This window comes from Pristiophorus japonicus, chromosome 8 (assembly GCF_044704955.1).
Source record: "Pristiophorus japonicus isolate sPriJap1 chromosome 8, sPriJap1.hap1, whole genome shotgun sequence".
NCBI classification, from domain to species: Eukaryota; Metazoa; Chordata; class Chondrichthyes; family Pristiophoridae; genus Pristiophorus; species Pristiophorus japonicus.
The window spans coordinates 235,879,168-235,905,677 of NC_091984.1; positions in this window are offsets into that span (position 1 = coordinate 235,879,168).

Genomic DNA, 26,510 nt, shown 5'->3' on the forward strand with positions numbered 1-26,510 from the left:
ACCAATACCCGCTACCTAAGGCAGACGACCTATTTGCGACGCTGGCAGGAGGCAAGACGTTCACCAAGCTCGACCTGACTTCGGCCTACATGACGCAGGAGCTGGAGGAGTCTTCAAAGGGCCTCACCTGCATCAACACGCACAAGGGACTGTTCATCTACAACAGATGCCCGTTTGGAATTCGGTCGGCTGCAGCGATTTTCCAGAGAAACATGGAGAGCCTACTCAAGTCGGTACCACACACGGTGGTCTTTCAGGACGACATATTGGTCACGGGTCGGGACACCGTCGAGCACCTACAAAACCTGGAGGACGTCCTCCAGTGACTGGATCACGTAGGGCTGCGGCTGAAGAGGTCGAAATACGTCTTCATGGCAGCAGAAGTAGAGTTTTTGGGGAGAAAGATCGCGGCGGACGGCATTCAGCCCACAGACGCCAAGACAGAGGCTATCAGGAACGCGCCCAGGCCACAGAATGTCACGGAGCTGTGGTTCTTCCTGGGACTCCTCAACTATTTTGGTAACTTCCTACCGGGGTTAAGCACCCTTTTAGAGCCCTACATGTGTTATTGTGCAAAGGTGAGAACTGGGTATGGGGAAAAAAACCAAGTAATTGCTTTTGAGAAAGCCAGAAACATTTTATGCTCCAATAAGCTGCTTGTATTGTATAACCTGTGTAAAAGACTTGTGCTAGAATGTGATGCGTTGTTGTACGGAGTCGGGTGTGTATTACAACAAGCTAACGTTGCGGGGAAGTTGCAACCTGTCGCCTATGCTTCCAGGAGCTTGTCTAAGGCCGAGAGGGCCGACAGCATGATTGAGAAAGAGGCATTAGCGTGTGTGTTCGGGTTAAAGAAAATGCATCAGTACCTGTTTGGCCTCAAATTTGAGCTGGAAACCGATCACAAGCCCCTCACATCCCTGTTCGCTGAAAACAAGGGGATAAATACTAATGCCTCAGCCCACATACAAAGGTGGGCACTCGCGCTATCAGCATATAACTATACCATCCGCCACAGGCCAGGCACCGAGAACTGTGCGGATGCTCTCAGTTGGCTACCATTGCCCACCATGGAGGTGGAAATGGCGCAGCCTGTAAACTTGTTGATGGTGGCGCAGCCCGCAGACTTGTTGATAGTCATGGAAGCGTTTGAAAATGATAAATCACCTGTCATGGCCCGCCAGATTAGGACTTGGACCAGCCAAGATCCTCTGCTGTCCCGAGTACTGCATGGGAGCTGGGCCAGCATCCCCATTGAAATGCAAGAGCCAATCAAGCCGTTCCAGCGGCGAAAGGACGAGCTGTCCATTCAGGCAGACTGTCTGTTGTGGGGTAACCGCGTAGTGCTACCCAAAAAGGGCAGGGAGACGTTCATCTCGAATCTCCACAGCACACACCCGGGTATAGTAATGATGAAAGCGATAGCCAGATCCCACGTGTGGTGGCCCAGTATCGACTCTGACTTAGAGTCCTGTGTACGGCAATGCAGCGTATGTGCTCAGTTGAACAACGCGCCCAGAGAGGCACCACTAAATTTGTGGTCCTGGCCCTCTGGACGAGGATCCGTGTTGACTATGCGGGCCCGTTTCTTGGTAAAATGTTCCTGGTGGTGGATGCTTTTTCAAAGTGGATTGAATGTGAAATAATGTCGGGAAGCACTGCCACCGCCACCATTGAAAGCCTGAGGGCCATGTTTGCCACCCACGGCCTGCCTGACATACTGGTCAGTGACAACGGGCCATGTTTCACCAGTGCCGAATTTAAAGAATTCATGACCCGCAATAGGATCAAACATGTCACCTCAGCCCCGTTTAAACCAGCCTCCAATGGGCAGGCAGAGCGGGCAGTACAAACAATCAAACAGAGCCTTAAAGGAGTCACAGAAGGCTCACTCCAAACCCGCCTGTCCCGAGTACTGCTCAGCTACCGCACGAGACCCCACTCGCTCACAGGTGTGTCCCCGGCTGAGCTGCTCATGAAAAGGACACTTAAAACCAGACTCTCGCTGGTTCACCCCAACCTGCATGATCAGGTAGAGAGCAGGCGGCAGCAACAAAATGTAAATGATGGTCGCGCCACTGTGTCACAGGAAATTGATCTGAATGACCCTGTGTATGTGCTAAACTATGGACATGGTCCCAAGTGGATCGCGGGCACGGTGATAACTAAAGAAGGGAATAGGGTGTTTGTAGTCAAACTAGACAATGGACAAATTTGCAGAAAGCACCTGGACCAAACGAGGCTGCGGTTCACAGACTGCCCTGAACAACCCACAGCAGACACCACCTTTTTCGAGCCCACAACACACACTCAAAGGATCAACGACACCACCCCGGACCAGGAAATCGAACCCATCACGCCCAACAGCCCAGCAAGGCCAGGCTCACCCAGCAGCCCTGCAGGGCCAACAACACGACAGCCCAGCGAGGACACAGCCAACACACCAGAACAGACATTTGTACCGAGGCAGTCCACCAGGGAAAGAAAGGCTCCCGACCGCCTCACCTTGTAAATAGTTTTCACTTTGGCTTTGGAGGGGGGGAGTGATGTTGTGTATCTGTAAAGCATGCACTCCCATGTTCTGCCACCAGGGAGCTCATCCCCTGAAGTCCCAAGGGATCCCAGCATCCCTTGGGAGCACTGTATATAAGCCGGCCCCCTAAGGCCTGTTCCTCACTCTGGAGTGTCTTATTAAAGACTGAGGTCACTGTTACTTTAACCTCCCTGTGTGCAGTCTCACCCTGTGTTAGGAACACAATAGACGCGGTGCTCCCGGGCGGTACTGCTCCGCGCCGTCGCAAAACCAGCACCGAACATCCCGGTGGGATGCTGGGTGATGGCTGCCCGGGCGCTAATCAATTTGCAACCCATTGCCGCCCAGTCGGGGTGCTAACAGAGATGCAATCCAGCCCCAGTAGTTTGCAAATCAGCCATCATGAGCTACACTTTGTAACGCTTCCATTTTTTACCGCGGTAAAATTGAGAAACTGTTGGGTTGCACCTGCAACTTAAATCGCAAGGTAGCGTCCCATTGCACTTTGACCCATGACACAAGCTGATAATCCAAGGGTGCGTGGGACTTGTTCGAGCGTTTGGGGCATTGTCACGTTTTTTGAACCTACTGACTTCAAGGCTGACCATTGGCGGCCTTACCTTCTGTAGCCTCGGCCCCAATCTCTGGAACTCCCTGCTTAAACCTCTCTTGCTGGCCTCCCACCTTGCATCCTCTGTAAACTTGAGCTCATCTGAAACTCGGCTGCCCGAGTCCTAACTCGCACCAAGTCCCGCTCACCCATCACCCCCTACGTTCGCTGTTGTGTTCATACTCTGTTACATGAACCCTCACTTGACAGGCATTAGGACCCTGAGGGAGCTAGTCACTGATGTAAACATGCTGGTTCATGCTGGTTGTTGGACACCATTTTGTGGAGTTGCTATAAAGGACACAGTTAAGTTACATTACTCCTGTTTCAGTTAGTCTGTTTATTTACGTACACAATACTCGCTGACCTACATTGGCTCCCGGTCCGGCAACACCTCAATTCTAAAATTCTCATCTTTGTTTACAAATCCCTCCATAGCTTCGCCTCTCCCTATTTCTGTAATCTCCTCCAGCCCCACAACCCTTCGAGATCTCTGCGCTCCTCTAATTCTGCTCCCTGGCATGTCACTGATTGTAATCGCTCCACCATCGGTGGCCGTGCCTTCTGTTGCCTGGGCCCCAAGCTCTGGAACTCCCTCCCTAAACCTCTCCGCCTCTCGCTCCTCCTTTAAGACGCTCCTTAAAACCTACCTCTTTGACCAAGCATTTGGTCACCTGTCCTAATAGTTCCTTATCTGGCTCGGTGACAAATTATGTTTGATTACGCTCCTGTGAAGCGCCTTGGGGCATTTTACTCTGTTAAAGGTGCTATATAAATGCAAGTTGTTGTTGTTGATCAATGCATGTTTCTGTTGGGGAAGCTGGTAGAATGGGTGATGATCAAAAACAGCTTTGGGTCTCCAGATTGGTCGTGGCGATACACTGATCAACTGGCAGGGTGATGCTTCAAGTGAACCCTTCTCTGTAGTACTTGAGCAGTTACTGAGGGACACCGCACTGTCGGAGGGGCAGTGCTGAGGGACACCGCACTGTCGGAGGGACAGTGCTGAGGGACATCGCACTGTCGGAGGGGCAGTGCTGAGGGACACCGCACTGTCGGAGGGACAGTGCTGAGGGACACCGCACTGTCGGAGGGGCAGTGCTGAGGGACACCGCACTGTCGGAGGGGCAATACTGAGGGACATCGCACTGTCGGAGGGGCAATACTGAGGGACATTGCACTGTTAGAGGGGCAGTGCTGAGGGACATCGCACTGTCGGAGGGGCAATACTGAGGGACATTGCACTGTCGGAGGGACAATGCTGAGGTAGTGCTGCATATGTCGGAGGGGCAGTACTAATGGAGCGCTGCATTGTCGGAGGGGCAGTACTGAAGGAGTGCTGCACTGTCGGAGGGGCAGTACTGAGGGAGCGCCGCACTGTCGGAGGGGCAATACTGAGGGAGTGCTGCATATGTCGGAGGGGCAGTACTGAAGGAGTGCTGCACTGTCGGAGGGACAGTACTGAGGGAGCGCCGCACTGTTAGAGGGGCAGTGCTGAGGGAGCGCCGCACTGTCGGAGGGGCAGTACTGAGGGACTGCCGCACTGTCGGAGGGGCAGTACTGAGGGAGTGCGGCACTATCTGAGGTGTTGTCTTTCGGGTGAGACGTAAAAGACCCCACGGCCAGTATTTCGAAGAAGAGCAGGCGAGTTCTCCCCGGTATCCTGGGGCCAATATTTAACCTTCAACCAAAATCACTGAAAACCAGATTATCTGGTCATTATCACACTGCTGTTTGTGGGAGCTTGCTGTGCGTAAATTGGCTGCCGCATTTCCCACATTACAACAGTGACTACACTCCAAAAGTACTTCATTGGCTGTAAAGCGCTTTGGGACATCCGGCGGTCGTGAAAGGCGCTATATAAATGCAAGTTCTTTCCTTCCGCAGGGAAGTGCTTTGTGCAATGAACCCACCTCTCCATCATGCCCATCACCAATTGTATCACTGACAAACCTACCGTGTGTGCAAAAGAAGAATCGCTAATATATTGCGCTCCCTCATCAAAGCTGGAGTCGAGAACCCATCCACGTTCTACGTGCGCAATGTGCAATAGTTTGGCTTGCTGCTTGATTTCATTCATTTGTTTCCTAATGATGTCATTGTTCAATTTCGGAGTCATTGTTGGGCAGTTTGCTCGCACGCTTTGCAGAGCCACATTAAGCGCCAATAATCCCGGCATTTTACAAAGTGCTCATCATCTTCCAATCATACTAGAATGCTAAATTGCCTTCTTCATTATGTAATTTCTCCCACTCACTAATGGTAGGGGAGGCTGTGCTTGCTCTAAATCCTTGTTGCAAACGATTGAATCATTTTTCAGGAACAGAGCCGTTGACTGTAAATAGACCTTGGTTATCACTCCCCATTACTGATTCCCGCCATCTCCACTAACCTCTTTTCCCGGAGACTCTCTGATCTTTAATCTCCTGGAAGGGAGGTATGTGTAATCCACTCAATATCTAATCAGCGAGTACACTGTGCATCAGTAGGTCCAAGGCACTTGTCGTCAATTCAATGGATGCACGATAGTGATGGGCAGGGAGAGACCAGTTGGCCTATCAAGCCATCCCCACACAGGACCATGGCTGGAACAGCCGGGGCTCAGTGGGCAGCACTCCTGCCTCTGGGTCAGAGGGTTGTGGGTTCGAGTCCCACTCCAGGGACTTGAGGACAAAAACTAGGTTGACACTCCCAGTGCTGAGGGAGCGCCACACTGTCGGAGGAGCAGTGCTGAGGGAGTGCACTGTCGGAGGGGCAGTGCTGAGGGAGCGCCGCACTGTCGGAGGGGTAGTGCTGAGGGAGCGCCGCACTGTCGGAGGGGCAGTGCTGAGGGAGTGCACTGTCGGAGAGGCAGTGCTGAGGGAGCGCCACACTGTCGGAGGGGCAGTGCTGAGGGAGCGCCGCACTGTCGGAGGGGCAGTACTGAGGGAGCACCACACTGTCGGAGGGGCAGTGCTGAGGGAGTGCACTGTCGGAGGGGCAGTACTGAGGGAGCACCACACTGTCGGAGGGGCAGTGCTGAGGGAGTGCACTGTCGGAGGGGCAGCGCTGAGGGAGCGCCGCACTGTCGGAGGGGCAGTGCTGAGGGAGTGCACTGTCGGAGGGGCAGTGCTGAGGGAGTGCCACACTGTCGGAGGGGCAGTGCTGAGGGAGCGCCGCACTGTCGGAGGGGCAGTACTGAGGGAGCACCACACTGTCGGAGGGGCAGTGCTGAGGGAGTGCACTGTCGGAGGGGCAGTACTGAGGGAGCACCACACTGTCGGAGGGGCAATGCTGAGGGAGTGCACTGTCGGAGGGGCAGCGCTGAGGGAGCGCCGCACTGTCGGAGGGGCAGTACTGAGGGAGTGCCGCACTGTCGGAGGGGCAGTACTGAGGGAGTGCCGCACTGTCGGAGGGGCAGTGCTGAGGGAGCGCCGCACTGTCGGAGGGGCAGTACTGAGGGAGCGCCGCACTGTCGGAGGGGCAGTGCTGAGGGAGCGCCGCACTGTCGGAGGGGCAGTGCTGAGGGAGCGCCGCACTGTCGGAGGGGCAGTGCTGAGGGAGCGCCGCACTGTCGGAGGGGCAGTGCTGAGGGAGCGCCGCACTGTCGGAGGGGCAGTACTGAGGGAGCGCTGCACTGTCGGAGGGGCAGTACTGAGGGAGCGCTGCACTGTTGGAGGGGCAGTACTGAGGGAGCGCTGCACTGTCGGAGTTGTCTTTCAGATGAGATGTTAAATCGAGGCCCCGTTTGCTCTCTCAGGTGGATGTAAAAAATCCCACGGCCACTATTTCAAAAAAGAGCAGGGGGAGTTCTCCCTGGTGTCCTGGGACCAATATTTATCTCTCAATTTACATCACTAAAACAGATTATCGGGTCCTTATCACGTTGCTGATTGTGGGAGCTTGCTGTGCACAAATTGGCTGCCGCGTTTCCCACAGTACAACAGTGACTCCACTCCAAAAGTACTTCATTGGCTGTAAAGCGCTTTGCAACTTCCTGAGGTTGTGAAAGGCGCTATAGAAATACAATCTTTCTTTCTCTTTCCTTCTCCCTCATGTGATTATCTAAGCTGCCCTTAAATGTTCGTGTCAACCATTCCCTGTGGTAGCGAGTTCCACATTCTAGTTTGCTCGAGTGTAACTCAGGAGTTAATGAGCTCACACTGGCAGCTTGAATATCTCTTCATTTCGCCGATTGTCTGCTCCCTGTCCTTTGCACTCTCTCCCCCTTTGAGCAAACCATAGAGAATTTTTTTTGTACATTTCTCTGACAGAGTTTCATTATGATTTACATTTCTTTGCTGAATTCTCCCAGCTCAGTCTGTCCTCAGCTGGAACCTACACTCACACTGATAATAATTTATTTACCCAGTTAGCCGAGATTGACAGCTAACCCCCTCCAGAAGGTGATTTAAGCCACACTCTGTACTCCATCCTTTGAATAAGAATATAATGTGTAGCTGAAAATAGAGTTGTTTGCTTATGACAGCTTTGGAAGGTGTACTGTCATGATTGGAAGAGAAGGGAGTGGTAATTCTATCACTGAACTGTCAGACTTAATAACATCAGCTTTTGTCTCAGCACAGCCAATCTCCCCATCTGATGTCTTTGTCTGAATTATCACTTAATGTTCTGATAAATTGTCTCTGAAATTTCTCCAAGCAGGTTAGTTACAAGATAAAGCTTTTTGTCTCTCTCCAGCATACATCACCGAGTTATTGCACTCTCTCTGCCTCTATCTCCATCAGTCTCGCTCTCTGTCTCTCTCTCTCTCTCTCTATGCCTGTCCCTCTCTCTCTCTCTCTGCCTCTATCTCCATCAGTCTCGCTCTCTGCCTCTCTCTCTCTCTGTCTGTCTCTGTCTCTCTCTCTCTCTCTAAGCCTCTCTCTCTCTGACCCTCTCTCTGTCTCTCTCTCCCCCTCTGCCTGTCTCTCTGCCTCTCTCTCTGTCTCTCTCTCTTTCTCTGACTCTCTCTCTCTCAATCTCTCTCTCCCTCTTTCACACTCACACTCTCTCTCTCAATCTCTCTCTCCCTCTCTCACACTCACACTCACATTCTCTCTCTGTGTCTGTCTGTCTCTCTCTCCCTCTGCCTCTCTCTCTCGCTCTGTCTGTCTGTCTGTCTCTCTCTCAATCTCTCTCTCTCTCTCTCTCTCAATCTCTCTCCCCTTCTCTCACAGTCACACTCACTCTCTCTCTGTCTGTCTCACACTCGCTCCCTCTCAGTCTCTCCCTCTCTCTCCCCCTCAGTATTTCTCTCTCTCTCTCTCTCTCTCTCTGTTACTCTAGAGGTGCTGGTGATGGACAATAGTGGCCTTGTCCCAGAGTCAACGATTGGTTATGATGTGAGAATCGTTGCCCTCGTCATAGGGAGAAGTGATAAAAAGCTATTTGTTTTTTTACAGGCACTAATTTAGGTTCCATTTCTCCCTTGGATCCGTGACCCGGAATACCCTTACCCAATGGAATACCCTTGATAAACAGACGACAGAAGCTTTAATGAGTATTAAACATAAATCTTAAACTTCAAGACTGATAATGTGATGCTGGGCACTGAATGCCTGAAACACTTCGATGCCCCTCTCTGCGTATTATTGAGGACCGAGCAATATTCCCGGGAATGTTTTCGGGTGTGTGGCCCGTTTAACGGGCAGTGCGACAGTGTGTGCCCGGTCTATCCGGTGTGAAGCTGCTGAGCGCCCTGCACGGGACCCCCAGAGTGTGGGCGGCTGTGTGGGCACGAGCTTTGGTGGGGGGGGAATGTTCCGGGGGGGGCGGAGGGGTAATGTACACTGGGAGGGGGAGTAATGTACATGGGGAGGGGGGGAATGTACCCGGGGGGGGGGAATGTTCCGGGAGATGGGGGGGGGAATGTACCCGGGGCTGGGGGGGGGTGGAATGTTCCAGGGGGGTGGGTGGGAATGTACCCAGGGATGGGGGGGAATGTACTGGGGGGGGGAAATGTACCCGGGGATGGGGGGGGAATGTACCCGGGGATGGGGGGGGGGATAATGCCGGCTATCCCCCGCACTCCCCACTCATTCTCCCAGCCTTCCATGCGCCATGCGCTGCAAGTACCTTTAGATTATGCTAATGAGCCGATGCAGCTTCAGGGGCGTGGCCAGCTGATGTACGCTAGGGGTGCGCGGACTGCCTGAATACCCCGGACCCCAGTGACACTAAAGCGACGTTGGATGAGGGTATTAAGGGTTACGGAAGTGTGGGGGATAGTTGAAGTTAAGATCTTGATCAGCCATGATCTCATTAAATGGGCGGAACATGTTCGAGGGGCCGAATGGCCTCCTCCTGTGTCCTCCGTAAACAGAGGGTGCCCCATCATCCGACAACAAGGCGCTCTCTCGGCACTGCCCCTCCGACAGTGCAGCACTCCCTCAGCACTGCCCCTCCGACAGTGCGGCGCTCCCTCAGTACTGCCCCTCCAACAGTGCGGCGCTCCCTCAGTACTGCCCCTCCGACAGTGCAGCACTCCCTCAGCACTGTCCCTCCAACAGTGCGGCGCTCCCTCAGTACTGCCCCTCCGACAGTGCAGCACTCTCTCAGTACTGCCCCTCCGACAGTGCATCTCAGTACTGCCCCTCCGACAGTGCAGCATTCCCTCAGTACTGCCCCTCCGACAGTGCGGCGCTCCCTCAGCACTGCCCCTCCGACAGTGCGGCGCTCCCTCAGCACTGCCCCTCCGACAGTGCGGCGCTCCCTCAGCACTGCCCCTCCGACAGTGCGGCGCTCCCTCAGCACTGCCCCTCCGACAGTGCGGCGCTCCCTCAGTACTGCACTGTGAGCCAGCCGAGATGTTAGTGCTCAAATCTCTGGAGTGGGACTCGAACCCACGACCTTCTGACTCAGAGGCGAGAGTGAGTGCTGCCCACTGAGCCACGGCTGACTCTATGTACGGTCTTTAAAGGGTTACACAAGAGCTGGACACTGCCTGCAGTTGTGCAGTTGTCTAGCCACGTGAAACAAAGCAGCTTCAGACACAGGGCGGCCCGGAGCAGCGATGCAGAAGACTCTAAATCTTTGCTTGCTCCAGTGATGAGCTGGCAGTCCTCGCTGAGACTTGGAGATGAAAGCGTCGTGCTGCCAGTCCAGATTATCGCTCGCTTTCGTCTTCCGACTCACCCGGCCCCAGCAGAGCTGCCGAGGGGGAAGGGATGGTGCGGGGGAGGGGGTGCGTGTGTTCGGGGCCTTGTTTTCCATTCCTTTTGCTTCATTATCCAGGGTCCCAGCAGAGGCTCCGGAGGGATGTGCTACACGAGTTGCCTTTCATTTCTAATCTGTAAGCCCTGTAAGTGACGACCATGTGCCTTAGCCTAGTAACAAGATGCAAACTGGCTTGTCCTGTGAGGCCTTGTCGGCATCCCTAGTAATCGCTGCATGACGGCTTGTATTAGGCCCTGATAACCCGAGGGCTGGGCTACGGAATAACCACCATGTTATCACAGCCCAGCCAGAGACATATTTACCTGGTAGGGTTAGCACAAAATATAGAGAGCGGATAAAATCAGGGGTTTTGATGCAGTAAATGTGGAGAAAATGTTTCCAGTGGCAGGAGGGCGGGTGACCAGAGGGACACAGATTCACGATCGTTGGTTAAAAGAAGCAGATGGGAGACGAGGAGAACTTTATTTTTTGCACAGCGAATTATTGTGAGCCCTCACGCAAGCCTTTGTTATCTCTAGACTCAACAATTCTAACATACTCCTGGCTGGCCTCCCACATTCTACCCCACGTAAACTAGAGGTGATGCAAAACTCGGCCGCCCCGTGTCCTAACTCGCACCCAGTCCCGCTCACCCATCACCCCCTGTGCTCGCTGCCCCGTGTCCTAACTCGCACCGAGTCCCGCTCACCCATCACCCCCTGTGCTCGCTGCCCTGTGTCCTAACTCGCACCGAGTCCCGCTCACCCATCACCCCCTGTGCTCGCTGCCCTGTGTCCTAACTTGCACCCAGTCCCGCTCACCCATCACCCCCTGTGCTCGCTGCCCCATGTCTTAACTCGCACCGAGTCCCGCTCACCCATCACCCCCTGTGCTCGCTACCCCGTGTCCTAACTCACACCAAGTCTCACTCACCCATCACCCCCTGTCCTAACTCGCACCAAGTCCCACTCACCCATCGCCCCTTGTGCTCGCTGACCTACATTGGCTCCCGGTTAAGCAACGCCTCGATTTCAAAATTCACATCCTTGTTTACAAATCCCTCCATGGACTCATCCCTCCCTATCTCTGTAATCTCCTCCAGCCCCACAACCCCCCGAGATGTCTGCGCTCCTCTAATTCTGCCCTCTTGAGCATCCCTGATTATAATCGCTCCACCATCGGTGGCCGTGCCTTCTGTTGCCTGGGCCCCAAGCTCTGGAGCGCCCTCCCTAAACCTCACTGTCTTGAGCTTTTGGTTACCTGCCCTAATTTCTCCTTATGTGGCTCGGTGATAATTGTGTTGTTTTATAACGCTCCTGTGAAGCGCCTTGGGAGGTGCTATATAAAGGTGCGATATAAATAAGTTGTTGGTTGTTGATCGGGAACGCGCTGCCTGAAAGGGCAGTGGGAGCAGATTCAATCGTAACTTTCAAAAGGGAATTGGATTAATACTTGAAGGGGAGGAATTAGCCGGGCTGTGGGAAAAGAGCGGGGAGAGTGGGACTGATTGGATCGCTCGCTCACAGAGCCTGCACAGGCTCGATGGGCCGAATGGCCTCCTTCTGTGCTCTATCATTCTATAGGCTTCTATGTTATTTTTAAAGAGCACATTTGAAGAAAAGAAATAATTCCAAATAAGTATTGAAGAGTTGATTGGTGGTTGATTGGCATTCAGACACAATACACATACCTGTGAGCTGCACTTGGACCCACATCACAAAATTTTCTTTTCATCTTCTGTTTGTTACGCAGCGCTTCCAGGGGGATCGAGCAGCGCGCTGACTGAAACCCAGTGATCTTCAGAGTAAGCCTCCTTTATACCTTGCCTCCCTTTGCACCATACATCGCTAAATCTGTCACTTCGAAGATCACACGCTGAATAAAAGCAGCAACTTGCACTCCGACAGCCAAGAAACATCCCCAGCGCACTCCGCAAATGGGCGGAAGGAAGATGGACATCGAGCTGGGCAGGGAGAGATTAGATGGGGCGAATGCTTGGATGAAGATTTGCAGGATCTTTTGGAGGCAGCGTTGGTGGTATTTCTCCAGCGATTTGAGGTGTCTAGTATTTATGGTCCATGTCTCTGAGCCATACAGGAGGGCGGGTATCACTACAATCCTGTAGACTATGAGCTTGGTGGCAGATTTGAAGGCCCTGATCTTCGAACACTCTCTTCCTCAAGAAGCAAGTCTTGAATTACATCGAATGTTGGGCAAGGAAACAGGCCATTCGGTCCAATTGGTCTATGCCGCTGCTTATTTAAGGGGTTGGCTTACAAAGAAAGGTTGAGCAGATTGAGCCCGCACTCATTGGAATTTAGAAGAATGAGAGGTGATCTTATTGAAACATGTAAGATTCTGAGGGGCTTGACAAGGTGGATGCAGAGAGGACCTAGTTCAATGCTGAGAGAGTGCTGCACTGTCAGAGGGGCAGTACTGAGGGAGTGCTGCACTGTCGGAGGGGCAGTACTGAGGGAGTGCTGCACTGTCGGAGGGGCAGTACTGAGGGAGTGCTGCACTGTCAGAGGGGCAGTACTGAGGGAGTGCTGCACTGTCAGAGGGGCAGGACTGAGGGAGTGCTGCACTGTCGGAGGGGCTGTACTGAGGGAGTGCTGCACAGTCGGAGCGGCAGTACTGAGGGAGTGCTGCACTGTCGGAGGGGCAGTACTGAGGGAGTTCTGCACTGTCGGAGGGGCTGTACGAGGGAGTGCTGCACTGTCGGAGGGGCTGTACTGAGGGAGTGCTGCACTGTTGGAGGGGCAGTACTGAGGGAGTGCTGCACTGTCGGAGGGGCTGTACTGAAGGAGTGCTGCACTGTCAGAGGGGCAGTACTGAGGGAGTGCTGCACTGTTGGAGGGGCTGTACTGAGGGAATGCTGCACTATCAGAGAGGCAGTACTGAGGGAGTGCTGCACTGTCGGAGGGGCAGTACTGAGGGAGTGCTGCACTGTCGGAGGAGCAGTACTGAGGGAGTGCTGCACTGTCGGAGGGGGCAGTACTGAGGGAGTGCTGCACTGTCGGAGGGGCAGTACTGAGGGAGTGCTGCACTGTCGGAGGGGGCAGTACTGAGGGAGTGCTGCACTGTCGGAGGGGCAGTACTGAGGGAGTGCTGCACTGTCGGAGGAGCAGTACTGAGGGAGTGCTGCACTGTCGGAGGGGGCAGTACTGAGGGAGTGCTGCACTGTCGGAGGGGCAGTACTGAGGGAGTGCTGCACTGTCGGAGGGGGCAGTACTGAGGGAGTGCTGCACTGTCGGAGGGGCAGTACTGAGGGAGTGCTGCACTGTCGGAGGAGCAGTACTGAGGGAGTGCTGCACTGTCGGAGGGGCAGTACTGAGGGAGTGCTGCACTGTCGGAGGGGCAGTACTGAGGGAGTGCTGCACTGTCGGAGGGGCAATGCTGAGGGAGTGCTGCACTGTCGGAGGGGCAGTACTGAGGGAGTTCTGCACTGTCGGAGGGGCTGTACGAGGGAGTGCTGCACTGTCGGAGGGGCTGTACTGAGGGAGTGCTGCACTGTTGGAGGGGCAGTACTGAGGGAGTGCTGCACTGTCGGAGGGGCTGTACTGAAGGAGTGCTGCACTGTCAGAGGGGCAGTACTGAGGGAGTGCTGCACTGTTGGAGGGGCTGTACTGAGGGAATGCTGCACTATCAGAGAGGCAGTACTGAGGGAGTGCTGCACTGTCGGAAGGGCAGTACTGAGGGAGTGCTGCACTGTCGGAGGAGCAGTACTGAGGGAGTGCTGCACTGTCGGAGGGGCAGTACTGAGGGAGTGCTGCACTGTCGGAGGGGCAGTACTGAGGGAGTGCTGCACTGTCAGAGGGGCAGTACTGAGGGAGTGCTGCACTGTCAGAGGGGCAGGACTGAGGGAGTGCTGCACTGTCAAAGGGGCAGTACTGAGAGAGTGCTGCAATGTCGGAGAGGCAGTACTGAGAGAGTGCTGCACTGTCGGAGGGGCTGTACTGAGGGAGTGCTGCACAGTCGGAGCGGCAGTACTGAGGGAGTGCTGCACTGTCGGAGGGGCAGTACTGAGGGAGCTCTGCACTGTCGGAGGGGCTGTACGAGGGAGTGCTGCACTGTCGGAGGGGCTGTACTGAGGGAGTGCTGCACTGTTGGAGGGGCAGTACTGAGGGAGTGCTGCACTGTCGGAGGGGCTGTACTGAAGGAGTGCTGCACTGTCAGAGGGGCAGTACTGAGGGAGTGCTGCACTGTTGGAGGGGCTGTACTGAGGGAATGCTGCACTATCAGAGAGGCAGTACTGAGGGAGTGCTGCACTGTCGGAGGGGCAGTACTGAGGGAGTGCTGCACTGTCGGAGGAGCAGTACTGAGGGAGTGCTGCACTGTCGGAGGGGGCAGTACTGAGGGAGTGCTGCACTGTCGGAGGGGCAGTACTGAGGGAGTGCTGCACTGTCGGAGGGGGCAGTACTGAGGGAGTGCTGCACTGTCGGAGGGGCAGTACTGAGGGAGTGCTGCACTGTCGGAGGAGCAGTACTGAGGGAGTGCTGCACTGTCGGAGGGGGCAGTACTGAGGGAGTGCTGCACTGTCGGAGGGGCAGTACTGAGGGAGTGCTGCACTGTCGGAGGGGGCAGTACTGAGGGAGTGCTGCACTGTCGGAGGGGCAGTACTGAGGGAGTGCTGCACTGTCGGAGGAGCAGTACTGAGGGAGTGCTGCACTGTCGGAGGGGGCAGTACTGAGGGAGTGCTGCACTGTCGGAGGGGGCAGTACTGAGGGAGTGCTGCACTGTCGGAGGGGCAGTACTGAGGGAGTGCTGCACTGTCGGAGGGGCAATGCTGAGGGAGTGCTGCACTGTCGGAGGGGCAGTACTGAGGGAGTTCTGCACTGTCGGAGGGGCTGTACGAGGGAGTGCTGCACTGTCGGAGGGGCTGTACTGAGGGAGTGCTGCACTGTTGGAGGGGCAGTACTGAGGGAGTGCTGCACTGTCGGAGGGGCTGTACTGAAGGACTGCTGCACTGTCAGAGGGGCAGTACTGAGGGAGTGCTGCACTGTTGGAGGGGCTGTACTGAGGGAATGCTGCACTATCAGAGAGGCAGTACTGAGGGAGTGCTGCACTGTCGGAGGGGCAGTACTGAGGGAGTGCTGCACTGTCGGAGGAGCAGTACTGAGGGAGTGCTGCACTGTCGGAGGGGGCAGTACTGAGGGAGTGCTGCACTGTCGGAGGGGCAGTACTGAGGGAGTGCTGCACTGTCGGAGGGGGCAGTACTGAGGGAGTGCTGCACTGTCGGAGGGGCAGTACTGAGGGAGTGCTGCACTGTCGGAGGGGCAGTACTGAGGGAGTGCTGCACTGTCGGAGGGGCAGTACTGAGGGAGTTCTGCACTGTCGGAGGGGCTGTACGAGGGAGTGCTGCACTGTCGGAGGGGCTGTACTGAGGGAGTGCTGCACTGTCGGAGGGGCTGTACTGAGGGTGTGCTGCCCTGTCAGAGGTGCTGTTTTTCGGATGAGACATTAAACTGAGGTGGATGTTAAAGATCCCATGGCACTATTTTGAAGACGAGCAGAGGAGTTCTCCCCAGTGTCCTGGGGCCAATATTTATCCCTCAATCAACATAACAAAAACAGATTATCTGGTCATTATCACATTGCTGTTTGTGGGAGCTTGCTGTGCGCAAGTTGGCTGCCGCGTTTCCCACATTACAACAGTGACTACACTCCAAAAGTACTTCATCGGCTGTAAAGCACTGTGGGACATCTGGTGGTCATGGAAGGTGCTATATAAATGCAAGTCTTTCTTACACTGGGAGTGTCAGCCTAGATTTTTTTCTGGAATATTTTGATTGGTCAGGTTTTGAAGGAGTGGATTATTTTTTGAGTGAAGTGTTGTGATTGTTGGGTTAAATTGATTGGTGGTTGGCTCCTGATGAATGTAATTGTTTTTCTGCCTGTAGTTTAGACGCAGCTATTCCAATGTTCTCCTGGCCAGCCTCCCCACCTTGCACCCTCCGTAAACTTCAGCACTTCAAAACTCTGCTGCCTGTGTCCTAACTCGCACCAACTGTTCTCCCATTATCCCTGTACCCTCTGACCCACGTTGGCTCCGGTCTGACAACATCGTGATTTTAAAATGCTCGTCCTTGTTTTCAAATCCCTCCGTGGCCTCGTCACCACCCCCCCCCCGCCCCTCCCTATCTCTGTAATCTCCTCCAGCCCCACAACCCTCCGACATCTCTGCGCTCCTCCAATTATAGCCCCTTGAGCATCCCTGATTTTCATCGCTCCGACATTGGCGGCCGTGCCTTCAGCTGCCTGGGTCCCAAGCTCTGGAATTCCCTCCCTAAAACTCTCTGCCTCTCTGCCTTCCTTTAAGTCGTTCCTGAAAAACAAGCTTATGGTCATCTATCCTAATGTCGCCTTTTGTGGTTGGGTGTCAAATTTGTTTGCCAATACTCCTGTGAAGCGCCTTGTGATGTTTTACTACATTAAAGGTGCTATATAAATGTAAGTTATATAGTTGTTATGTTATCCCTTGTGATATACGTGTTCCTAGGCTGCTCTCTCTGTTCGTCTCTCTGCTCCCCACAGTCAGAGAGATGTGATAAGGTGCGATATTAATACAGGTTCTATCTCCTTCCAGGGCCAACTATCGATATTTGGCGCAGACAGACAGTGTTTTGGGCTCCCGTCTCCCCTGGCCACACTGATTGATCAGGCTCCAGGACTGTTTCAGTTTATAAGTGTGTGCCATGCTGGGTAAACACACAGGGAGCGGCAGGACTAGCTGATCACTGCAGGCAACTGAGAGATGGTCAGCACTGAAATCTCACAGGCCCTTTCTCTCTCTGGCTCTGTCTGTCTATCTGTCTGTCTCTCTATGTCTTTCTCTCTCTCTGTCTGTCACTCTCTGTCTCGCTCTACGTATGTCTGCCTCTGTCTGTCTGTCTTTATCTGTCACTCTCTCTGTCTCTGTCTGTCACTCTCTCTCTGTCTCTGTCTGTCTGTCTGTCTCTGTCTCTCTCTGTCGCTTTCTCTGTCTCTGTCTGTCACTCTCCCTCGCTCTAAACATAGAAACATAGACATAGAAAATAGGTGCAGGAGTAGGCCATTCGGCCCTTCGAGCCTGCACCACCATTCAATAAGATCATGGCTGATCATTCCTTCAGTACCCCGCTCTTGCTTTCTCTCCATACCCCTTGATCCTTTTAGCTGCAAGGGCCATATCTAACTCCCTCTTGAATATATCCAATGAACTAGCATCAACAACTCTCTGCGGCAGGGAATTCCACAGGTTAACAACTCTCTAAGTGAAGAAGTTCCTCCTCATCTCAGTTCTAAATGGCTTACCCCTTATCTTTAGACTGTGACCCCTGGTTCTGGACTTCCCCAACATTGGGAACATTCTTCCTGCATCTAACCTGTCCAGTCCCATCAGAATTTTATATGTTTCTATGAGATCCCCTCTCATCCTTCTAAACTCCAGTGAATACAGGCTCAGTCGATCCAGTCTCTCCTCATATGTCAGTCCTGCCATCCCGGGAATCAGTCTGGTTAACCTTCGCTGCACTCCCTCAATAGCAAGAACGTCCTTCCTCAGATTAGGAGACCAAAACTGCACACAATATTCCAGGTGGGGCCTCACCAAGGCCCTGTATAACTGCAGTAAGACCTCCCTGCTCCTATACTCAAATCCCCTAGCTATGAAGGTCAACATATCATTTGCCTTCTTCACCGCCTGCTGTACCTGCATGCCAACTTTCAATGACTGATGAACCATGACATCTAGGTCTCGCTGCACTTCCCCTTTTCCTAATCTGTCACCATTCAGACTCTGTTTTTCTGTTTGTCTTTCTCTGCCTCTGTCCGTCACTCTCTCTCTGTCTCTCTCTGTCTGTCTGTCTCTGTCTGTCTATCTGTCTCTGTCTCTGTCTGTCACTCTCCGTGGCTCTGTTTTTCTGTCTGTCTGTCTCTGCCTGTCACTCGCCCTGTCTCTGTCTTTCTCTGACTCTTTCTCTCTCTGTCTGTCTGTCTCTTAATGTCTCAATGTAAGCCTTAATGTAACTAGGATGGAACTGTCAGTCAGACCAAACTTTCCTGCAACTTTGTGCCTTAACTTGCACCTGCAACTGGTTCTGACCCAACATGGAATAAATTTGAGATTGCGGTCAGAAAACACCACATTGGATTGGACTGTGCAAATGTGCAAAAGACTGTCAAATGTTGGCTGGAGACTGCCTTTCATTGTTTTCCTATTGCGTTGACGAGTCATGCAAAAAACCACGGGCATCTACTGGTCACGGTGTGAAAACCCCTCGCGGGTAGCTGCAGCTAAACGTCACGTTGCCGAGCTCTTAATTCTAACATGCTTCCTTCCTTCTCCGAAATAATCACCCCTGGCCGTGGGGGGGGTCTTTGCATTGCCCACAGCAGGCGTTCATGCCATAAGCGGTACTAAAGCTTGATCAGTAGTCCCTATCTGACCCGCGATCAGGCTCAAACTCACTTTCAATCAGTCTCATTGATCAGCGAAGGTTTCTCGAAACACTTCCACCGAGAATATGATTTGGGACAGAGAGCACAATCAACCTAGGATTGTTTATCTAGCATTACAAGTTTCTGGAGGTCAGAATAAAGTGCTGCAGCATCATAATTGCTCAGAAGCTCGGCAATTTCAGAGAATTACTTCATATACGGAGGGTTAACACGTGCCTCCGTGTTAGTGTTAATGCTAATGCCAATGTAGCTCTGTATTTATAGGCATGAGGCATATTTAGTGAATGTATCAGTGTTAAAACTGGGCTCACAATTAGGATGCCAACTTTGGTGGGTCGCATTCCTGGAGGTTACATCACATGACTGCCCACCTACAATGGCCCCGCCCCCACACTCCCGCCATTGGTCGCTTGACACGTCCATCCCCGCGGCATCCCCGCCTCCCCTCAGCCAATCGGAAAACAAACAGACTCTTCGTTGTGTCAGCCATATCTCAGTGGGCAGCACTCTCGCCTCTGGGTCAGAAGGTTGTGGGTTCAAGTCCGACTCCAGGAACTTGAGCACAAAATCTAGGCTGACTCTCCCAGTGCAGTGTTGAGGGAGTGCCGCACTGTCGCAGGGGCAGTACTGAGGGAGCACCGCACTGTCGCAGGGGCAGTACTGAGGGAGCACCGCACTGTCGGAGGGGCAGTACTGAGGGAGCACTGCACTGTCGGAGGGGCAGTACTGAGGGTGCACTGCACTGTCGGAGGGGCAGTACTGAGGGAGTGCCGCACTGTTGGAGGGGCAGTACTGAGGGAGCACCGCACTGTCGGAGGGGCAGTACTGAGGGAGCGCCGCATTGTCGGAGGGGCAGTACTGAGGGAGCGCTGCACTGTCGGAGGGGCCATCTTTTGGATGAGACGTTAAACTGAGGCCCTCTCTGCCCTCTCAGGTGGATATAGAAGATCCCATGGCACTATTTCAAAGAAGAGCAGAGGAGTTCTCCCTGGTGTCCTGGGGACAATATTTATCCCTCAATCAACATCACTAAAACAGATTATCTGGGTGTCATTATCACTTTGCTGTTTGTGGGAGCTTGCTGTGCGCAAATTGGCTGCCGCGTTTCCTACATTACAACAGTAACTACACTCCAAAAGTACTTCATTGGCTGCAAAGCGCTTTGAGACGTCCGGTGGTTGTGAAAGGCGCTATATAAATGCAAGGCTTTCTTTCTTTATGTTTGCAGGCATGAGGCACATTTAGTGAGCGTATCGGTGTTAAAACTGGGTTCGCATTAGGTTGCTAACTTTGGTGGGTCGTATTCCTGGAGATGGCACCACATGACCTCCAACCGCCCGCCCCCACACTCCCGCCATTGGTTGCCCATCACGTCCATCCTCGCGGAGCCACGCTTCCTACATAACAACAGTGACTGCACTTCAAAATACAAAATAAAGTGCTTCGGGACGTCCTGAGGTTGTGAAAGGCACTATAGAAATGCACGTTCTTTCGTTAGTTGCTGTTAGTGCTAACACAGTCTGGATTATCAGCCATTTGGGAGCCTCTGGGACAGCCCAGGGATTCCTGCCATTGGGTGTCAGACATTGGATGGGTCTGTCTGCTCTGTAAAAGAAAAAAAGCCTGTTGGTTTTGCTCAGTTTTTCTGAAGGTTCATCCAGGAAACGAATGCCTTGGGGTTTGACGTTGTGTCTCTTGGTTAACACTGGCACCAAAGGATGCTGCTTGAGTGCTGGCCTCTAAGGGGGACTCCTCAAAACTGTTTGCCTCCCTCCCCATTCGCGAGCTCTCGCTCTTGAAATGCCGGGGCTTCCTCTGAACCGCTGTGTTATCTCCGGAGATATCTCTTTGAAAGAGGGAAGCAATCACTGGGCCTAGACTTTGAGGAAAGGTCAAGTCCCACTTCCCAGTAAACAGCTCGTTACAGGATTTCTGCGGCCTTGTTACAGTCACTTTGAATTTCAAGTGTCGGCACACGGGGAGTCACGTCACCGCACTGCGACAGCAAGCGACTCAATCGTTGACTTTTATAATCTCTGCTTGGCTTTGATCGGAACCAAGTGATCCTGAGGGGAACTTTCTTACTGTTTGCGATCCCTGTGAATACAGTGGGGGAAAAGTTCTTCCCTGTTATGGTGGACTGCTTTGTTCCACAACCCAGAAATTGCAGGATACCAAACATCTTTTGACACTTGAATATCTGAGCAGCCATATTCATAGCGAGGGGATTTGAGTACAGGGGCAGGGAGGTGTTGCTACAGTTGTACAGGGCCTTGGTGAGGCCACACCTGGAGTATTGTGTACAGTTTTGGTCTCCTAACTTGAGTAAGGACATTCTTGCTATTGAGGGAGTGCAGCGAAGGTTCACCAGACTGATTCCCGGGATGGTGGGACTGACCTATCAAGAAAGACTGGATCAACTGGGCTTGTATTCACCGGAGTTCAGAAGAATGAGAGGGGATCTCATAGAAACGTTTAAAATTCTGACGGGTTTAGACAGGTTAGATGCAGGAAGAATGTTCCCAATGTTGGGGAAGTCCAGAACCAGGGGTCACAGTCTAAGGATAAGGGGTAAGCCATTTAGGACCGAGATGAGGAGAAACTTCTTCACCCAGAGAGTGGTGAACCTGTGGAATTCTCTACCACAGAAAGTTGTTGAGGCCAATTCACTAAATATATAAAAAAGGAGTTAGATGAAGTCCTTACTACTAGGGGGATCAAGGGGTATGGCGAGAAAGCAGGAATGGGGTACTGAAGTTGCATGTTCAGCCATGATCTTATTGAATGGCGATGCAGGCTCGAAGGGCCGAATGGCCTACACCTGCACCTATTTTCTATGTTTCTATGTTTCTATGAATGAGGAAGGTAGAATTCTCGTCTACCTACCCCTCTCTGCAAATGGAATTATTTTGATGACATGACAAGTCCAATAATTAGTCATTGTCATCCTGCCTTTCAAGGTAACAGTGTCATATTCTGTATATACTCGAAGAAAGAGCTCTCATCCTGAGATTGTTGACTGCACCAAGTGCCACTAAAGAAAGAAAGACTTGTATTTATATAGCACCTTTCACAATCTCAGGACGTCACAAAACACTTTACAGCCAATGAAGTACTTTTAAAGTGTAGTCACTGTTGTAATGTGGGAAATGCGGCAACCAATTTGAGCACAGCAAGCTCCCACAAATAGCAATGTGACAATGACCCAAATAATCTATTTTTTGTTATGTTGATTGAGGGATAAATATTGGCCCCAGGACACTGGCGATAACTCCCCTGCTCTTCTTCGAAATAGTGCCATGGGATCTTTCACGACCACCTGAGAGAGCAGACGGGGCCTCGGTTTAACGTCTCAGCCAAAGAAATACATGCAAGGTGACCAAGGCTGAGAACTAAATATTCAGGGGTATTTGCAATTTCGGAAGGAGAGGCAGAAATGAAAAGGAGGTGGGGTAGCACTGTTAATAAAGGATGAGATCAGTGCAGTAGTGAGAAATGATATTAGCTTAGAAGATCAAGATGTTGAATCAGTTTGGGTGCTAATAAGAAATAATAAGGGAAAGAAGTCACTGGTGGGAGTGGTTTATAGGCCCCCCAAACAGAAGCCACATTGTAGGGCAGAGTATAAATCAAGAAATAACGGAGGCATGTAAGATAGGTACTGCAATAATCATGGGTGATTTTAATCTTCCTATTGATTGGACAAATTAAATTGGCAAAGGTTGCCTTGAGGAAGAGTTCATAGAGTTTATGCGGGATGGTTTCTAAGAACAATACGTTGTGGAACCAACCAGGGAGCAGGCTATGTGTAACCAGTCTAGATGAATTAATTATCTCATAGTGAAGGAGCCTCTTGGGAAGAGTGATCATAGAATGGTAGAATTTAAAATTCAGTTTAAGGGTGAGAAAGCTAGTTCTCAAACTATTGTCCTGAACTTACATAAAGGCAATTACAAAGGTATGAAGGCAGAATAGGCTAAAGTGGACTGGGAAAATAGATTAAAGTGTAAGACGGTAGATAAGCAGTGACAAACATTTAAGGAGATATTTCATTGCTCCCAGCAAAGATATATTCCAGTGAGAAAGAAAGACTCTAAGGAAAGGATGAACCATCTGTGGATAACTAAGGAAGCAAAGGATGGTATCAAATTGAAAACAAAGGCATACAATGTTGTGAAGAATAGTGGTAGGCCAGAGGATTGGGACATTTTTAGAAACCAGCAAAGGATGACGAAAAAAATGATAAAGAGAGAGAAGATAGTTTGTGAGAATAAACTAGTAAGAAATATATAAACAGACAGTAAGAGCTTCTACAGGTGTATAAAAAGGAAGAGAGTAGCTAAAGTAAATGTTGGTCCCTTAGAGGATGAGACTGGGGAATTATTAATGAAAAACAGGGAAATGACAGAGATTTTGAACAAATATTTTGTTTCGGTCTTGACGGTAGAAGACACTAAAAGCCCATCCCAATAATTGATAATCAAGGGGCTATTGGTGGAGGGGTGAGGAACTTAAAATAATCACTTTCAGCAGAGAAAAAGTACCAATGGGACTAAAGGTGGACAAGTCCCCTGGACCTGATGGCCTGCATTCTAGAGTCTTAAAAGAAGTGGCTGCAGAGATAGTGGATGCATTGGTTTCTGGAGTGGTACCAGCGGATTGGAAAACCGCAAATCTATTTAAGAAAGAAGGCAGACAGAAAGCAGGAAACTATAGACCAGTTAGCCTAACCTCTGTGGTTGGGAAAATGCTGGAGTCCATTATTAAGGAAGCAGTAGCAGGACATTTAGAAAATCAAAATGCAATCAAGCAGAGCTTTATGAAAGGGAAATCATGTTTGGCAAATTTGCTGGAGTGCTTTGAGGATGTAACGAGCAGGGTGGATAAAGGGGAACCAGTGGGTGTGGTGTATTTGGATTTCCAGAAGGCGTTCGATAAGGTGCCACATAAAAGGTTACTGCACAAGATAAAAGTTCATGGGGTTGTGAATAATATATTAGCATGGATAGAGGATTGGCTAACTAACAGAAAACAGAGAGTCAGAATAAATGGGTCATTTTCAGGTTGGCAAACAGTAACTAATAGGGTGTCGCAGGGATCAGTGCTGGGACCCCAACTATTTACAATCTATATTAATGACTTGGATGAAGGGACCGTGTGTAATGAAACCAAATTTGCTGATGATACAAAGATGGGTGGGAAAGCAAATTGTGAGGAGGACACAAAAAATCTGCAAAGATATATACTCAGGCTAAGTGAGTGGCCAGACATTTAGCAGATGGAGTATAATGTGGAAAATGTGAGGTTATCCACTTTGGTAGGAAAAATAAAAAACAAATTATTTAAATGGGGAGAGATTACAAAATGCTGCAGTACAGAGGGATCTGGGGATCCTTGTACATGAAACACAAAGTGAGTATGCAGGTACAGCAAGTAATCAGGAAGGCAAATGGAATGTTGGCCTTTATTGCAAGGGGGATAGAGTATAAAAACAGATAAGTCCTGCTACAACTGTACAGGGTATTGGTGAGGCCACATCTGGAGTACTGCATACAGTTTTGGTCTCCGTGTTTAAGGAAGGATATACTACATTGGAGGCAGTTCAGAGAAGGTTCACTAGGTTGATTCTTGAGATGAAGGGGTTGCCATATGAAGATAGGTTGAGTAGGTCGGGCCTGTACTCACTGGAGTTTAGAAGAATTAGAGGTGATCTTATTGAAATGTATAAGATTGTGAGGAGGCTTGACAGAGTAGATGCAGAGAGGATATTTCCCCACATGGGGGTGTCTAGAACTAGGGTGCATAGTTTCAGAATAAGGGGCCATCCATTTAAAATGGAAATGAGGAGAAATTTCTTCTCTCAGAGGGTGGTGAATCTGTGGAATTCGCTGCCCTAGAGAGCTGTGGAAGCTGGGTCATTGAATATATTTAAGGTGACAATAGACAGATTTTTGAAAGATAAGGAACTCAAGGGTTATGGGGAGCAGGCAGGGAAGTGGAGTTGAGGCCAGGATCAGATCAGCCATGATCTCATTGAATGGCTGAGCAGGCTCGAGGGGCCCGATGGCCGACTCCTGCTCCTATTTCTTATGTTCTTATGTTGTCTGGACTGAAGAATTTTAGCTATGAGGAAAGATTGGTTAGGCTGGGGTTGTTTTCTTTGGAACAGAGGAGGCTGAGGGGAGACCTTATTGACGTGTATAACATTATGAGGGGCCTAGATGGAGTGGATAGGAAGGACCTATTTCCCTTTGCTTAGGGGTCAATAATCAATGGGTATAGATTTAAAATAAGTTGCAGGAGGTTTACAAGGGATTTGGGGAGAATCTTTTTCACCTATAACATAGAAACATAGAAACATAGAAAATAGGTGCAGGAGTAGGCCATTCGGCCCTTCTAGCCTGCACCGCCATTCAATGAGTTCATGGCTGAACATTCAACTTCAGTACCCCATTCCTGCTTTCTCGCCATACCCCTTGATCCCCCTAGCAGTAAGGACCTCATCTAACTCCTTTTTGAATATATTTAGTGAATTGGCCTCAACAACTTTCTGTGGTAGAGAATTCCACAGGTTCACCACTCTCTGGGTGAAGAAGTTCCTCCGCATCTCGGTCCTAAATGGCTTACCCCTTATCCTTAGACTGTGACCCCTGGTTCTGGACTTCCCCAACATTGGGAACATTCTTCCTGCATCTAACCTGTCTAACCCCGTCAGAATTTTATATGTTTCTATGAGGTCCCCTCTCATTCTTCTGAACTCCAGTGAATACAAGCCCAGTTGATCCAGTCTTTCTTGATAGGTCAGTCCCGCCATCCCGGGAATCAGTCTGGTGAACCTTCGCTGCACTCCCTCAATAGCAAGAATGTCCTTCCTCAGGTTAGGAGACCAAAACTGTACACAATACTCCAGGTGTGGCCTCACCAATGCCCTGTACAACTGTAGCAACACCTCCCTGCCCCTGTACTCAAATCCCCTTGCTATGAAGGCCAACATGCCATTTGCTTTCTTAACCGCCTGCTGCACCTGCATGCCAACCTTCAATGACTGATGTACCATGACACCCAGGTCTCTTTGCACCTCCCCTTTTCCTAATCTGTCACCATTCAGATAATAGTCTGTCTCTCTGTTTTTACCACCAAAGTGGATAACCTCACATTTATAGGGTGGTGGGGGTCTGGAACTCACTGCCTGAAAGTAAATGCCGTAGCCTAAAGGGCTAAGGACCAAGAGCTGGAAAGTGGGATCAGGCTGGGTAGCTCTTTGTCGGCCAGCACGGACACGATGGGCCGAATGTCAAAAGTGTGATGGATAGATTTTTGTCCTCTTGAGCAACCCTGATTATAATCGCTCCACCATCAATGGCCGTACCTTCCGTTGCCTGGGCTCCAAGCTCTGGAACTCCCTGCCTAAACCTCTCCGCCTCTCTACCTCTCTTTCCTCCTTCAAGACGCTCCTTAAAACCGACCTCTTTGACCAAGCTTTTGGCCAGCTGCACAAATTTCTACTTCTGCGGCTCGGTGTCAAATTTTTTGTCTCATAACACTCCTGTGAAGCACCTTGGGATGTTTCACTATGTTAAAGGCGCTATATAAAGACAAGTTGTTGTTGTTAGGCAAGGGGATTAAGGGTTGCGGAACCAAGGCGGGTGGATGGAGTTCGGTCACAGATCAACCGTGATGGCACTGAAGGGCAGAACAAGCTCGAGGGGCGGAATGGGTGCTGCTTGCTTGATGTAAAACATGTGAAGCTTTCCTTCGATTGTTTGCAGCTTGAACAAAGTTTCTCCGATC